The sequence below is a fragment of the Dendrobates tinctorius genome, unplaced genomic scaffold (assembly GCF_039654945.1).
Source record: "Dendrobates tinctorius isolate UK_male_01 unplaced genomic scaffold, ASM3965494v1 ptg000083l, whole genome shotgun sequence".
In the NCBI taxonomy this organism is placed as follows: domain Eukaryota; kingdom Metazoa; phylum Chordata; class Amphibia; order Anura; family Dendrobatidae; genus Dendrobates; species Dendrobates tinctorius.
In genome coordinates this window covers 9,312,945-9,329,308 of record NW_027361751.1, presented here as the reverse complement: position 1 = coordinate 9,329,308, position 16,364 = coordinate 9,312,945, and the positions used below count along the sequence as shown (strand labels likewise).

At 46.2% G+C, this 16,364-nt stretch overlaps 2 protein-coding genes across 2 annotated transcripts in view; one reads left to right on the top strand and one right to left on the bottom strand.

The window, feature by feature from the left end:
* Positions 1 to 5,102, bottom strand: part of HMGCR (3-hydroxy-3-methylglutaryl-CoA reductase) — a 54,504-nt gene extending 49,402 nt beyond the window's left edge. Inside the window, exon 1 of the mRNA XM_073584093.1 lies at positions 5,084 to 5,102. The gene's annotated coding sequence lies outside the window, so the exon portion shown is untranslated. The remainder of the gene's footprint in view (positions 1 to 5,083) is intronic.
* Positions 5,103 to 6,630: 1,528 nt separating this feature from the next.
* Positions 6,631 to 16,364, top strand: part of LOC141097057 (uncharacterized) — a 154,953-nt gene continuing 145,219 nt past the window's right edge. The window contains exon 1 of the mRNA XM_073584014.1: positions 6,631 to 6,933. The gene's annotated coding sequence lies outside the window, so the exon portion shown is untranslated. The remainder of the gene's footprint in view (positions 6,934 to 16,364) is intronic.

Sequence of the window (16,364 nt, the reverse complement as noted above, 5' to 3'; positions counted from 1 at the left end):
ATCCCTTTAAATTTTTTACTCTTTGTTTAATTGCAGCCATTTGGTAAATTCAAAAAAGTTAAAAACATTTTCTCATTAATGTACACTCTGCACCCCATCTTGACTGAAAAAAAAGAAATGTAGACATTTTTGCAAATTTATTAAAAAAGAAAAATTGAAATATCACATGTTTATAAGTATAGACCAGTTGGGCCTTTATGGCAGAGTGGCCCAACAGTAGCCTCTCCTCAGTGCCAGACATATACACTCACTGGCCACTTTATTAGGTACACCTGTCCAACTGTGTGTTAAGACTTAATTTCTAATCAGCCAATCACATGGCGGCAACTCAGTGCATTTAGGCATGTAGACATGGTCAAGACAATCTCCTGCAGTTCAAACCGAGCATCAGTATGGGGAAGAAAGGTGATTTGAGTGCCTTTGAACGTGGCATGATTGTTGGTGCCAGAAGGGCTGGTCTGAGAATTTCAGAAACTGCTGATCTACTGGGATTTTCACGCACAACCATCTCTAGGGTTTACAGAGAATGGTCCGAAAAAGAAAAAAAATCCAGTGAGCGGCAGTTCTGTGGCCGGAAATGCCATGTTGATGCCAGAGGTCAGAGGAGAATGGGCAGACTGGTTCGAGCTGATAGAAAGGCAACAGTGACTCAAATTGCCACCCGTTACAACCAAGGTAGGCAGAAGAGCATCTCTGAACGCACAGTGCGTCGAACTTTGAGGCAGATGGGCTACAGCAGCAGAAGACCACACTGGGTACCACTCCTCTCAGCTAAGAACAGGAAACTGAGGCTACAATTTGCACAAGCTCATCGAAATTGGACAGTAGAAGATTGGAAAAACGTTGCCTGGTCTGATGAGTCTCGATTTCTGCTGCGACATTCGGATGGTAGGGTCAGAATTTGGCGTAAACAACATGAAAGCATGGATCCATTGTGCCTTGTATCAACGGTTCAGGCTGGTGGTGGTGGTGTCATGGTGTGGGGAATTTTTTCTGGGCACTCTTTGGGCCCCTTGGTACCAATTGAGCATCGTTGCAACGCCACAGCCTACCTGAGTATTGTTGCTGACCATGTCCATCCCTTTATGACCACAATGTACCCAACATCTGATGGCTACTTTCAGCAGGATAATGCGCCATGTCATAAAGCTCGAATCATCTCAGATTGGTTTCTTGAACATGACAATGAGTTTACTGTACTCAAATGGCCTCCTCAGTCACCAGATCTCAATCCAATAGAGCATCTTTGGGATGTGGTGGAACGGGAGATTCGCATCAGGGATGTGCAGCCGACAAATCTGCGCCAACTGTGTGATGCCATCATGTCAATATGGTCCAAAATCTCTGAGGAATGCTTCCAGCACCTTGTTGAATCTCTGCCACGAAGAATTGAGGCAGTTCTGAAGGCAAAAGGGGGTCCAACCCCTTACTAGCATGGTGTACCTAATAAAGTGGCCAGTGAGTGTAAAAGCCCGCATAGAGTTTCCTGAAAAACACATGAAGGACTCCCAGACTATGAGAAATAAGATTCTCTGGTCTGATGAGATGAAGATAAAACTTTTTGGTGATAATTCTAAGCGTGGAGAAAACCAGGCACTGCTCATCACCTGCCCAATACAATCACATCAGTGAAACGTGATGGCAGCATCATGCTATGGGGGTGTTTTCAGCTGCAGGGACAGGACGACCGGTTGCAATTGAGGAAATCATGAATGCGGCCAAGTACAAAGATATCCTGGATGAAAACTTCTTCCAGGGTGCTCTGGACCTCAGACTTGGCTGAAGGTTCACCTTTCAACAAGACAATGACCCAAAGCACACAGCTAAAATAACAAAGGAGTGGCTTCAGAACAACTCTGTGCTCATTCTTGACTGGCCCAGCCAGAGCCCTGACCTAAACCCAATTGAGCATCTCTGGAGAGACCTGAAAATGGCTGTCCACCAACATTAACCATCCAACCTGACGGAACTGGAAGGAAGAATGGCAGAGGATCCCCAAATCCAGGTGTGAAAAACTTGTTGCATCATTCCCAAGCAGACTCATGGCTGCACTAGCTCAAAAGGGTGCTTTTACTCAATACTGTGCAAAGGGTTTTAAATCATAATGACAACCCAAAACATCCAAATGACCCTGATCAAAAGTTCACATACCCTGATGATTTTGGCCTAATAACATGCACAGAAGTTGACACAAATGGGTTTGAATGGCTACTAAAGGTAGCATCCTCACCTGTGACCTGTTTGCTTGTAATCAGTGTGTCTGCATAAAAGCTGAGTGAGGTTCTGGGATCCAGACAGACTCTTGCATCTTTTATCCAGCCACTGACGTTTCTGGATTGTGAGTCATGGGGAAAGCATTATCAACGGATCTACGGGAAAAGGTAGTTGAACTGTATAAAACAGGAAAGGGATAAAAAAAAGATATCCAAGGAATTGAAACTCAGGGTTCTCTGTAAAAACAAAAGCACGGTCAGGTAGACCAGCAAAAATTTTGTCTACAACTGCCAGGAAAATTATTCGGGATGCAATGAAAAACCCACAAATAACATCAGCTGAAATATAGGACTCTCTGAAAACTAGTGGTGTGGCTGTTTCAAGATGCACAATAAAGAGGCACTTGAAGAAAAATGGGCTGCATGGTCGAGTCGCCAGAAGAAAGCCATTACTGCGCAAATGCCACAAAGTATCTTGCCTACAATATGCAAAACAGCACAGAGACAAGCCTCAAAACTTCTGGAACAAGGAAATTTGGAGTGATGAGACCAAAATTGAACTTTTTGGCCACAACCATAAACGTTACATTTGGAGAGAGGTCAACAAGGCCTATGACGAAAGGAACACCATTCAAAGCACAGAGGTGGATCGCTGATGAATGCAGCACCACGTTATCAGCAAATACTGGTGGAGGCAAATTTGCAATCATCAGCCCGGAAACTGCGCATGGGATGTACTTGGACGTTCGAACATGATAATGATCCAAAACACAAGGCCAAGTTGACCTGTCACTGGCTACAGCAGAACAAAGTGAAGGTTCTGGAGTGGCCATCTCAGTCTCCTGACCTCAATATAATTGAGCCACTCTGGGGAGATCTCAAGCGCGCAGTTCATGCTAGACAGCCCAGGAATTTACAGGAACTGGAGGCTTTTTGCCAAGAAGAGTGGTCAGCTTTATAATATGAGAAAATAAAGAACCCCATCCACATCTACCACAAAAGACTTCAAGCTGTGATTGATGTTAGAAGGGGCAATTCATGGTATTAAGAAATGGGGTATGTGAACTTTTGATCGGGGTGATTTTGATGTTTTGGGTTGTCATTATGATTTAAAAAGAGAAAACACAGTAGTATGAAAATAAATGGCTTCACGCAACCACTAACCATGAGTGGAGAAAAAGTTTTGATGTTATCATTCATATTCTCTGAAAAAAGGCCAAGAAAGCAAATCTTCTGCCGGGGTATGTAAACTTTTAAGCACTACTGTATTTCTCCACCTGGTGTATTTTATTCATAGGTCCTCTATAAGTATATACACACGTGGTCAAAATTGTTGGTACCCCTCGTGTAATGACAGAAAAACCCATGTGTCAGTGTGTGGGCTTACTGAGCGGACAAGTGTATCAGTGTGTGGGCTTACAGAGTGCAAGTGTTTCAGAGTGGACTAACAGAGCGGGAGAGTGTGTCACAGTGTGGGCTTGCAGAGCAGGCGACTCAGTGTGTCAGCTTACAGAGCGGGCGAGTATGTCAGGGTGAGGCTGGTTTCACAGTTGCGTTTTTTTTGCGCTGTTTTTTTAGCGCAAAAAAAGCATGTGTTTTTCCTCCTATACTTTAACATAGGTGCGCATACACATGCGTTTGTACGTGTTTGTATGCACATGCGTTTTTTTGTAGTGTGCGCATCATGTTGCATTTTTTGTGCGTCCGACTTGCCCCCAAAAAACACATGCGCACGCAATGCGTTTTTTTTTTTACAGCAAAACACCCATTATAGTCTATGGGTGCGCATACGTGCGCATTGTAATGCGCACGTATGCGCAAAAAAAGCATGTGTTTTTTTTTAAAAACGCACCAAAACCCGCAAAAAAACGCACACAAACGCATGATGCGTTTTTCCATGCGTTTGTCTGCGCAAAAAACGCGCAGCAAAAAAACGCAAGTGTGAAAGTAGCCTAAGATTACAGAGCGGGAGGGTGTGCCCCCTGAGGAAGCGGTTCCACAGCGAAATGCGCATTGGGGTCTCTTTCTCTGGCTAACATGATGGGTATGACATAATCCTTATGACATAATCCTTATTACTTTATGGGGCAAGTGTGCAATAGTGTTATTAAATGGTCTTGCTCTCGGCTTTATTTAGGAGTGTTACACTCCCATATTATGTTAAGGCCCCGTCACACTAAGCGACTTACCAGCGATCCCGACACCGATATGAAGGTGTCAGGATCGCTGGTAAATCGCTATGTGATCGCTGGTGAGCTGTCACACAGACAGCTTCACCAGCGATCAGCACAGCGATGCCGAGCGCCCGGCATCGCTGGCCATCCTGTAAAAAATAGAATCAAAATAAAAAATATAGTTATTCTCACCTTCCGATGTCGCGTTCAGCCATCCCGCCTCTCTCCACGCTGCGGTCCCAGTGATCCTTTGCACGAATGACTGCGAGATGTCACAGTCTCGCGGGATAACAAAGTCTCGCGGTCATTCGTGCGAAGGATCACTGGGACCGGAGCGTGGAGAGAGGCGGGATGGCTGAACGCGACGTCGGAAGGTGAGAATAACTATATTTTTTATTTTTTTAATTATTTTTTACACCTGATCGCTGGTCTCCCGCTGTCACACGCAGCGATGCGTGCTGGCCAGCGGGAGACCAGCGACCAAAGAAATGTCCAGAGATTTCTTCCAGCGATCAGCGATACCGGCAGGGGGCCGGTCGCTGATCGCTGTCACACACAGCAATCTCGCTGGTGAGATCGCTGTTGTGTCACAAAACTTGTGACTCAGCAGCGATCTCGCTACCGAGATTGTTTAGTGAGACGGGGCCTTTACAGTATGCTAGAGAGACTTTTTCCTCTACTATTACTTATACTTACTGCTTTGCCTCTTGTTATTTATAACAGTCACTTGCTTCCATCCTCCCTCTGAAGCTATTGATAGAGCTGCACAGGTGTTTCTTTTTGTATCCGGCTATATCTTGACACTGGTTTTGTTATCTCATTTTAATCTTTGTACCCCTGAGCTTGTCCCCCTTTTTTGCCTGTTAATAAAGATGTTTACTTGCATGTAGTTTTGGACTCAGGTTTCTCCTTCTTTATCTGGGTGTGTCACAGTGTAGACTTACACAGCAGGTGGTGTCAGACTGTGAGTTTGCAGAACGGGCGAGTGTGTCAGTGTGTGGGCTCAGCTTACAGAGCGGGCGAGTGTGTCAGTGTGTGGGCTTACAGAGCTGTCTAGTATGTCAGAGGACGAGCTTACAGAGCAGGCAAATGTGTCAGTGTGTAAGCTTGCAGAGCGGGTGAGTGTGTCACAGTGTGGGCTTACAGAGCGGGTGAGTGTGTCACAGTGTGGGCTTACAGAGCAGGTGAGTGTGTCACAGTGTGGGCTTACAGAGCAGGCAAATGTGTCAGTGTGTAAGCTTGCAGAGCGGGTGAGTGTGTCACAGTGTGGGCTTACAGAGCGGGTGAGTGTGTCACAGTGTGGGCTTACAGATCGGGTGAGTTTGTCACAGTGGGCTTACAGAGCGGGTGAGTGTGTCACAGTGTGGGCTTACAGAGCGGGTGTGTCACAGTGTGGGTTTACAGAGCGGGTGAGTGTGTCACAGTGTGGGCTTACAGAGCGGGTGAGTGTGTCACAGTGTGGGCTTACAGAGCGGGTGAGTGTGTCACAGTGTGGGCTTACAGAGCGGGTGAGTGTGTCAGTGTGGGCTTACAGAGCGGGTGAGTGTGTCACAGTGTGGGCTTACAGAGCGGGTGAGTGTGTCACAGTGTGGGCTTACAGAGCGGGTGAGTGTGTCAGTGTGGGCTTACAGAGCGGGTGAGTTTGTCACAGTGTGGGCTTACAGAGCGGGTGAGTGTGTCACAGTGTGGGCTTACAGAGCGGGTGAGTGTGTCACAGTGTGGGCTTACAGAGCGGGTGAGTGTGTCACAGTGTGGGCTTACAGAGCGGGTGAGTGTGTCACAGTGTGGGCTTACAGAGCGGGTGAGTGTGTCACAGTGTGGGCTTACAGAGCGGGTGAGTTTGTCACAGTGTGGGCTTACAGAGCGGGTGAGTTTGTCACAGTGTGGGCTTACAGAGCGGGTGAGTGTGTCACAGTGTGGGCTTACAGAGCGGGTGAGTGTGTCACAGTGTGGGCTTACAGAGCAGGTGAGTGTGTCACAGTGTGGGCTTACAGAGCGGGTGAGTGTGTCACAGTGTGGGCTCAGGCCGGGTTTGGGTGCTCTGCGTAGGGCTGACCAGTGTAGCTGGGTGAGAGCACTGTATGATTGTGGAGTCTGGCAGCATGGTGGTACTGCCAGGGGCAATATATGGGCAGTAGATGACTGCACTATGTGGACCCTGCACTGACGCCATTATGAGGCACAGTTCCTACATCAGATTACAGGTTTTCTTTATCTCTTCACCTCTTATTCCACATCTTATCTGCACTGATGTCAGTGGGAACACATCTGCTCCTCACGTACAGGCCCTTAGTGACTGCTGAATCCTATCTCACACAGGAGTCGCAGTCATAAGGTACACGCAGCAGGATGAGCCGTCAGTGCAGACCTGTTCCCGCCATTTTTCATAACACAGCTACCGTGCTACATGGACGGGTCACATCCCGGATTCTGATTGGTGAATATCATCTGCTCTTAGCCAATCAGAATGCTGGAACCACGGACGCTCGGCGAGTGTTGCAGCCTGAGGAGAGGACAGTTCCGGCATGCGGCTTCTCCTCTCTGAGGTGATTGTGTCAGTTACCGCCGGCAGCGGGTGGTGTGTGTAGTGTGTAGGACGGCACATCCCGCAGAGCAGGGCTTGTGTGCCAGGACGTAGTGAGTACAGTGCTGTGTGTGGTAACTTCTTGCCTTTATAGAGCACAACATGGAAGACAGCGATCTATCTGCATTATACCTCACAGAAAGGAATGAGGCAGATATGGATCCAATGACAGTGTTACCATAACAGTGCCGGCCAGTGGCCAAGTACACCGTGGCCTGACAGAGAACACAACAGCCGGTACATGTTGCCCGCAGCCTGTCCGTGCTCCCCACAGCCGATAATTGCTGCCCGCAGACGTTCTTTGCTGCCCGCAGGCGTTCTATGCTGCCCACAGTCAGTAATTGCTGCCCGCAGGTGTTCCATGCTGCCCGCAGACGGTCCATGCTGCCCACAGTCAGTAATTGCTGCCCGCAGGCGTTCCATGCTGCCCGCAGACGGTCCATCCTTCCCACAGCCAGTAATTGCTGCCCCCAGGTGTTCCATGCTGCCCGCAGACGGTCCATCCTTCCCACAGCCAGTAATTGCTGCCCCCAGGTGTTCCATGCTGCCCGCAGACGGTCCATGCTGCCCACAGCCAGTAATTGCTGCCCGCAGGCGTTCCATGCTGCCCGCAGACGGTCCATCCTTCCCACAGCCAGTAATTGCTGCCCGCAGGCGTTCCATGCTGCCCGCAGACGGTCCATCGTTCCCACAGTCAGTAATTGCTGCCCGCAGACGGTCCATGCTGCCCACAGCCAGTAATTGCTGCCCGCAGGCGTTCCATGCTGCCCGCAGACGGTCCATCCTTCCCACAGCCAGTAATTGCTGCCCGCAGGCGTTCCATGCTGCCGACAGGCGATCTATGCTGCCTGCAAACGATCCATGCTGCACACAGCAGGCCTATGCTGCCTACAGAGACTTGAGCAATATAGGAGTAACAACATGAGAGGTAAAATACAGTATGCTCCAGCTCCAATTCATTGTTTATTTGGTAAATGCTAAAATAGCATGGCACTAGGCATAGTAAGGCTGGTTTCAAACGTCTGTTTATTTCCAGTACTGGAAGAATCGGTACTGGAGATATCCATGTGGGTAATAAGTGTGGCACACGTGTTGCAATCGTGTGACGTACATGTGCCACATCAGTACCACACGGACGGCCACTGGGGAAGAAGCGCTACAGTAAGCGCTGTTCCCCGGTGGCGACTGCTGAAGACGGCTCTCATCATTCTCCTCTGCTTTGCCGGCGATTGGCTCGAGCAGAGAATGATGTGAGATATACTAAAGTCCAAACAATGACAACAGGCGGGGGCTTTTGGGACAATTACTCTCATCATCTGACACCTGCTGCCGCTAATAACAGTGACAGCAGGAGCGGATGATTGGGGTATTCCTCAGACGCCGCCTGCGATATACAGTTGTGGCCAAAAGTATTGACACCCCTGCAATTCTGTCAGATAATACTGTTTCTTCCTGAAAATGATTGCAAACACATTCTTTGGTATTATTATCTTCATTTAATTTGTCTTAAATGAAAAAACACAAAAAGAATTGTCCTAAAGCCAAATTGGATATAATTCCACACCAAACATAAAAAAGAGGGTGGACAAAAGTATTGGCACTGTTCGAAAAATCATGTGATGCTTCTCTAATTTGTGTAATTAACAGCACCTGTAACTTACCTGTGGCACCTAACAGGTCAGATAGATATTTTTCTTGAATTAACTGGTGCTTCCAAGAAATGTATACAAAAACCGAATAAAAAATTGGAAGCTTAATTACCATAAAAAATGGATTTAGCACGTGCAACAATGCAAATCTTTTTACATATTTTAATCATTAAAAGCAGATTTTATTTCTCCCCTGGACAAAGCCAAGTGCGAAACGCACGTTGGGGTGGTTGCTGCTAGCAGGTATAGACATAGATCTTTTATTAGAGCACCTTTTGCATAATTACCGCTTTTTTGTAGCATTTACACACGCTAATGGGACTTTTTGTCTCAGATATATGCACAAACTTTCGGCAATGCTAAGGCCGGTTTCACATTCGCGCTTTTGAGCGCAGCGACGGCCTGCGCACGGCCGCTGCTAAGCCCCGCCCCTTGCCCCGCCTCCACCGGTATCTCCGCCTCCGGGCGCATGATGTTGCATGCGTCGTGCGTCCCCTATCTTCATCACAGAGGGCGCAGGCCTTGTGCAGTCTGCGCACAGTCTGCGTTTGGCGGCGCATGCGTCCTTTTGACGGTGCGCCGAGCACAACCAAAATGCAACAGGTTGCGTTTGGCGCTGCTCGGCGCACCATCAAAAGGACGCATGCGCCGCCAAACGCAGACTGTGCGCAGACTGCGCACGGCCTGCGCCCTCTGTGATGAAGATAGGGGACGCACGACGCATGCAACGTCATGCGTCCGGAGGCGGAGATACCGGTGGAGGCGGGGCTTAGCGGCGGCCGTGCGCAGGCCGTCGCTGCACTCAAAAGCGCGAATGTGAAACCGGCCTGACACAGCAATTTAGTATTATGCTTTAAAAACCATGGAACTATCCTTGTAACAGACTCGTTTGTCTGAAAATGGTTTATTGCTGCACAGACACTTTACCTTTTATTGTAATTGCTGTGTTGACATTACTCTATCAGTAGATTTCCTTTCTAATATATGCACTAGCATTTCATACATTATTTTATAGGTGGAAATCTTTGCTACAATGATCTTTTTTTTTTAGGCCATTCTAACAGCTTGCTAAAAGGTTTTTCTCGCATTTCTACACTATGAACATTGTTTCTCTTTTTGGCGTTATATGTATGTATATGCACTTATGCAAGGAATGCATTTTCTATCTATACCATAAGACTTTTTTTTTGCAGCAATTTTTGTATTGGTGTTTCCCCGCTTTTTATTGGCATTATTGCATTTATTAACCCCTTCATGACCAAGCCTATTTTGACCTTAATGACCAGGCCATTTTTTGCAATTCTGACCAGTGTCCCTTTATGAGGAAATATCTCAGGAACACTTCAATGGATCCTAGCGATTTTGAGGTTGTTTTTTCCTGACATATTGGGCTTCATGTTAGTGGTAAATTTAGGTCGATAATTTTTGCGTTTATTTGTCAAAAAATCAGAAATTTGGTTAAAATTTAGAACATTTCGCAATTTTGAATTTTTATTCTGTTAAACCAGAGAGTTATGTGACACAAAATAGTTACTAAATAACATTTCCCACATGTCTACTTTACATCAGCACAATTTTGGAAGCAAAATTTTTTTTGTTAGGAAGTTATAAGGGTTAAAAGTTGACCAGCGATTTCTCATTTTTACAATAAAATTTACAAAACCATTTTTTTTAGGGACCACCTCACATTTGAAGTCACTTTGAGGGGTCTATATGGCAGAAAATACCCAAAAGTGACACCATTCTAAAAACTGCACCCCTCAAGCTACTCAAAACTACATTCAAGAAGATTGTTAATCCTTCAGGTGTTTCACAGGAACTAAAGCAACGTGGAAAGAAAAAATGGACATTTTAATTTTTCCAACAAAAATTTTCTTTTAGCATCAATTTCTTCATTTTCACATGGGCAACAGGATAAAATGGATCCTAAAATTTGTTGGGCAATTTCTCCTGAGTACACCGATACCTCATATGTGGTCATAAACCACTGTTTGGGCGCACGGCAGGGCTCAGAAGGGAAGGAGCACCATTTGACTTTTTGAATGGAAAATATGCTGGAATATTTAGCGGTTGCCATGTCACGTTTGGAGAGCCCCTGTGTGCATAAACATTGGAGCTCCCCCACAAGTGACCCCATTTTGGAAACTAGACCTCCCAAGGAACTTATCTAGATGCATAGTGATCACTTTGAACCCCCAGGTACTTCACAAATTGATCTGTAAAAAAAAAAAAATACTTTTTTTCACACAAATTTTCTTTTAGCCTCAGTTTTTTCATTTTCACATGGGCAACAGGATAAAATGGATCCTAAAATTTGTTAAAAAATTTCTCCTGAGTACACTGATACCTCATATGTGGTCATAAACCACTGTTTGAGCGCACGGCAGGGTCCGGAAGGGAAGGAGCACCATTTGACTTTTTGAATGGAAAATTAGCTCCAATTGTTATCAGACACCATGTCGCGTTTGGAGATCCCCTGTGTACCTAAACATTGGAACTCCCCCACAAGTGACCCCATTTTAGAAACTAGACCCCCTAAGGAACTTATCTAGATGCATAGTGAGCACTTTGAACCCCCAAGTGCTTCACAAAAGTTTATAACACAGAGCAGTGAAAATAAAAAAATTTTTTTTCGACAAAAATGATTTTTAGCACACTATTTTTAATTTTGACAAGGCTAACAGGAGAAATTGGACCACAAAAGTTGTTGTCCAGTTTGTCCTGAGTATGCTGGTACCCCATATGTGGGGGGGAACCACTGTTTGGGACATGGCAGGGCTCGGAAGGGAAGGAGCGCCATTTGACTTTTTGAAATGCAAATTACTTCTAATCGTTAGCGGACACCATGTCGTGTTTGGAGATCCCCTGTGTGCCTAAACATTAGAGCTCCCTCACAAATGACCCCATTTTGGAAACTAGACCCCCTAAGGAACTTATCTAGATGCATAGTGAGCATTTTGAACCCCCAAGTGCTTCACAAAAGTTTATAACGCAGAGCCATGAAAATAAAAAATATTTTTTGTTCCTCAAAAAATTAATTTTTTAGTGCGCAATTTTGTATTTTCACAAGGGTACCAGGATAAATTAGACCCCAAAAGTTGTCCAGTTTTGGACAGAGAGGTGGATTGAAATTTCAGAAAAGTTTCAACAGATATGTCAGTTTCCGAACTGCTTGGGCGCTGTGGACGGGAAACATATCCGCATTGTAAAGCCAGCCGGATCGGGATCGGAATATTTCAATTACAAGAAATATTTTTCAATTGTCCTCATGGCCATCGCTGACGCGGAATACAAATTTATTGCTGTTGATATTGGGGCCTATGGCCGCTCCAATGGCTCTCAAGTTTTCAAACTGTCTGCCATGGGGCGTAAACTGTATGGAAACACCTTCCAGTTCCCATCCCCTAGACCGCTGCCGCAAACATCTGGTCCACCTATGCCATTTGTCTGTGTAGGGGATGAAGCCTTCCAGCTGTCAGAACACCTTTTGAAACCGTACTCTAGCAGAGGATTGACAAGAACAAAACGCATTTTTAATTACCGCCTTACAAGAGCAAGAAGAATGGTTGAATGTACCTTTGGTATTCTGACAGCCAAATGGCGGGTCCTATTGACTGCGATCAACCTCAAGACAGAAACTGTGGACGAGGTGATCAAAGCTTGCGTGGTACTCCACAATTTTGTTATCTGCAAGGAACCCATTTCCATTGAGGACACCTCTGAAGAAACCGCCTTGCAAGATTACCATGACATTACCACTAGAAGTTCTGTGACGGTTTCAGTAATGAGGGACAATTTTGCACTATACTTTATGTCACCTCAAGGCAGAGTACACTGGCAGGATGACATAGTGTGAAAGATTTGTGCCCTTAACCAAACTTGTGTACCTTCTGTACCAACAGTATATACTTTTGCCAACCAAAGTTGGCTATCTTGTCATGGTCTTACTATTTTTACCTTTAGGCCACAGGTGTGTACCTGGTTGTGTTTTATGCAAAGTATTTCACCTTTTAACAAAAGTTGTGTACATTGTTAGGAAATCACCAACAATAAACACAACTTTTTAGGTGAAATACTTTGCTTCAAACACAACCAGGAACACAACTGTGGCAAAAAGGTAAAATTTATTTACCTTTTACCTACAGTTATATACCTGGTTTTGAGATCCTTTTTACCTTTTAAATACCCTGTATTTAACCTTTTTTTTTAACATATTTCGCCGCAGAAAGAAATGACAGACAACCATTGTAAAACGATAATTTAACTTTTATTTAAATTTTTTTTTTTTTTGGTAAAATGTTTTTAAAGTGAAAAAAACTTTTTTAATAAAGGTTTGAAACCAAATGGTCATTTTTATTAAAATACACACATTATAAATTTGTGTAGTGTGGGGTGGAAATAGTGCTGGAGGGGCTGCGGGACACTTCGACACTGGGAGTGTGGAGAGAGGACTGGGATCGTGGTGGGGAAGGAACAGTTAGAGGTGAAGGTGTGGAAAAAGTTACAGAATGGGTGGACATGTGGGAGGCAGAACAGGTGGTGGGCGGTGGAGTGGAGGGTTGGGCAGGGACTGTAGGAGCAGATGATGTTGATGGAAAGTTGTATGGGGAAGGAGTTTGGTACGGGCCAGGTTGCTGGAAGTGGGGAGATGTCTGGTACTGGGGAGGTTGCTGGTACTGGGGAGGTGGCTGGTATGTAATAGGAGGGGGAGGATGGAAAGTGGCTGGAGGGGGTGCAGGTGGAGGAACTACTGGGGTGGGAGGAGGAGGTTGGGAGGTAACGTGCTGGAGAGCACTGTGTCACGAATGCATTACATGCATCTGCTGGCTAGGAGAGAGCGTTTCCATGCGCTCCACAACATACCTGAAAAAGGTGTGGTTTGGCGAAGATCTTGCTTCTGAATGCATGGTTTGCAGAAGTGTCTTCACCTCCAGAATGCTGGAGTTGATCTGCTGAAAGCCTGCGGAGATTTGCTCTGACAAGACTTTGAGACAGTTCTGGAAAGATGCATTCAGATGCAAGAACTCTGGCGCATAAGTCTTTTCCTGACCCCTCTGCCGCTGCCGCCCAGTACCCGCAGGTGTACTAGAGGTGGCAGGGGCAGAAGGGTGGGGTAAAGGGAAAGCGATCTCCTCACCAGCAGCTTCATGTAATGTAGGCGGCCACGATGCTCCTGTGCTGGTGGATGGGACAGATGGGTCGAATGTGTGGGAAGGTGCAGATGTACCGGGGCGGTCGAAGTGTCCCTCGGTGCCGGTCTCCTCAGGGATCGCCTCAGAAGGGTCCAATCGTGCAGGCTCCCGAGTGCTGCTCACCGTGCTGTGGAATAAAGAGAAAAAAAACAAAATAGTGACATGGCATGGCCCTGGCTGAAAAAAAACTGTTACATCTAAACATTTTTTTTTCACATGTGGTGTGTAATATTTACCTTCTGGTGACCATTGTATCCCGGAGGAACGACAGGGCTCGTGCGTACTTGTACTTGCTCCTGCGTCCTCCAGATCCACTCCGGGCCCGCATCTCTTTATTGAACTCCTTCTTGAAACGATCCCTCACAGACCGCCACCGCTTCACAATTCTGTCCCCTGAAACGAGAAAGGACAAAGTGGTTAGTGTACAACATCAGTGTTTCCCAAACTCCAGTCCTCATGGTCCCCAGGGGTCATGTTTTCGGGATTTCCATAGTAAATAGAAATTCTGAACACATGATCTGTGGGGACCACGAGGACTGGAGTTCGGGAAACACTGGTTTACATCAAGCAACCGGTACTGTATATACTTACGCTCTTTAATCTGGGCCCGAGCATCGAGGTCCTCCCAGCGGCCCACAAGGAGCGAACAGATTTCCTCCCAGAGTCGTCGGGTAACAATCAGGTCAGCATGGCGGCGGTCAGCCATATTCCATAGCGGCTCCCTTTCTCTGACGAGATCGATGAGGTGGTCAACATCAATTCCTCCATCCTCACCGTCTGAGTCGGGAGCAGGCTGTGAAGGCTGTTAAAGTAAAATAGCAAAATTAGTCACCACACTAAAGACATGAAATAAAAAGTGTACCAAAATTTCACTTAAATATTATACTTACACGCTGGTGACCGCCGCGTTGCTGTCGCCGACGACCCTGGGAGGCACTGCGAGGACCTCTTGGCCGAGCACCAGATTGGGAAGACTAGAGAAGAAAAGAAAAAAATTTGTGTTTGGATGTTGGCATTTGTTTGCTGTGTGAGGTCTGCGGTACATTGTTTTCTATGTGTTGTGTGTAGTGTGATGTTGTGTTTCTGCGTTTGATGCAAAAAACTTACCAATTGTGAGCCCACTCCAGGTGTCTGTCCACCCCTTCCTCCTTCTTCTGAGAGCTCCTCTTCAGCTTGTGATTCCTGTTTTGAAATAAAAGCCAATGAATAGACATATATTACAGAGATGATGGATTTTGGAAATAAAAACTTACCGTCAAACGCTGACGATGCGAGGGAGGGCTCCCAGAAGAAGATGTGCTGTCATGTTGCTGGCCAGACTCCATGGCTGTGGGTGGTGCTGCTGCTGTTGCTGCTGCCAGTGCTGCCAGTGCTGCTGCTGCTGCATCTCTTGGGCGGCTGTTGAATAAAGAGAAACAAAGGGCCAATGAATATCTTGATATTCCATGGCCCTAGTTTTGAGGAATGGGGGATTTGATAATTACCTTCTCTCATCTGCTGCTGGACACCCCTCGCGTTGTTCTGCATGTTCCCTTTCCTGCTCCATTTGGGGTGGTGGTGGTGGTGCTGCAGTGGTCTCCTGCCTTCTCCTGCACCTGGTTGCTGTCTTTGGTGGCATGGCATGTTGGGTGTGGCTGAGGGTCCCACTGTCATGCTTTTATATATGTGTGCTGTGGGCAGAGCTACTGAGCATGCTCAGACCAAAAAAAACGGATCCGGCGCATTGCGGCGCTCATAGGCTTTCATTGCGTGTCCGGCTTTTTTGCCGGAGACAAAAAACGTTACAGTAGCCGTTTTTTCCAGACGCCGGATTGCGACACATTGCCGTATCCGGCGAAAATCGGATGAAACGCATGGCCATCCGGCGCAAATGCAAGTCAATGGGGGGGAAACCGGATCCGGCATTGCATTTCGCCGGATCCGGTTTTTGTCAAAAGTGCCGGATCGCACCTGACGGCGAAAACCTGATGTGTGAAAGAGGCCTAACACTCCTTTTTTTTAGCACCAGTCAGATACACCTCATAGCTGCCCAAAAGGACGCCCAGGATAGGCATTGCTCGTCTTCAGTAATATCAAGATCAACTGATAGTTGGAATAAATAGACTGCATTCATCACCACATCATCTTAAGGTGCAGGTTTTATTTTCAAGTGTAGGGGTGTGAAGTATGAGGTTCTGCAGCAGCTGAGGTGTGCAGTATGAAATTCTGCAGAACAGTATGAGATTCTGCCCCCCCCTAGGTTTGATCCTGGCTACGCCCATAGTGTGAATGTAGCCTGAGGATCTAGGCTTTATCTTAGCCGAGATAAGTCATAGTGTGTGTGTGTGGGTGTGTGTGTGTGTGTGTGTGTATATATATATATATATATATATATATATATACATACACACACACACACACACACACACACCGTACAGACCAAAAGTTTGGACACACTTTCTCAATCAAAGCGTTTTCTTTATTTTCATGACTATGAAAATTGTAGATTCACTCTGAAGGCATCAAAACTATGAATTAACACATGTGGAATTATATAATTAACAAAAAAGTGT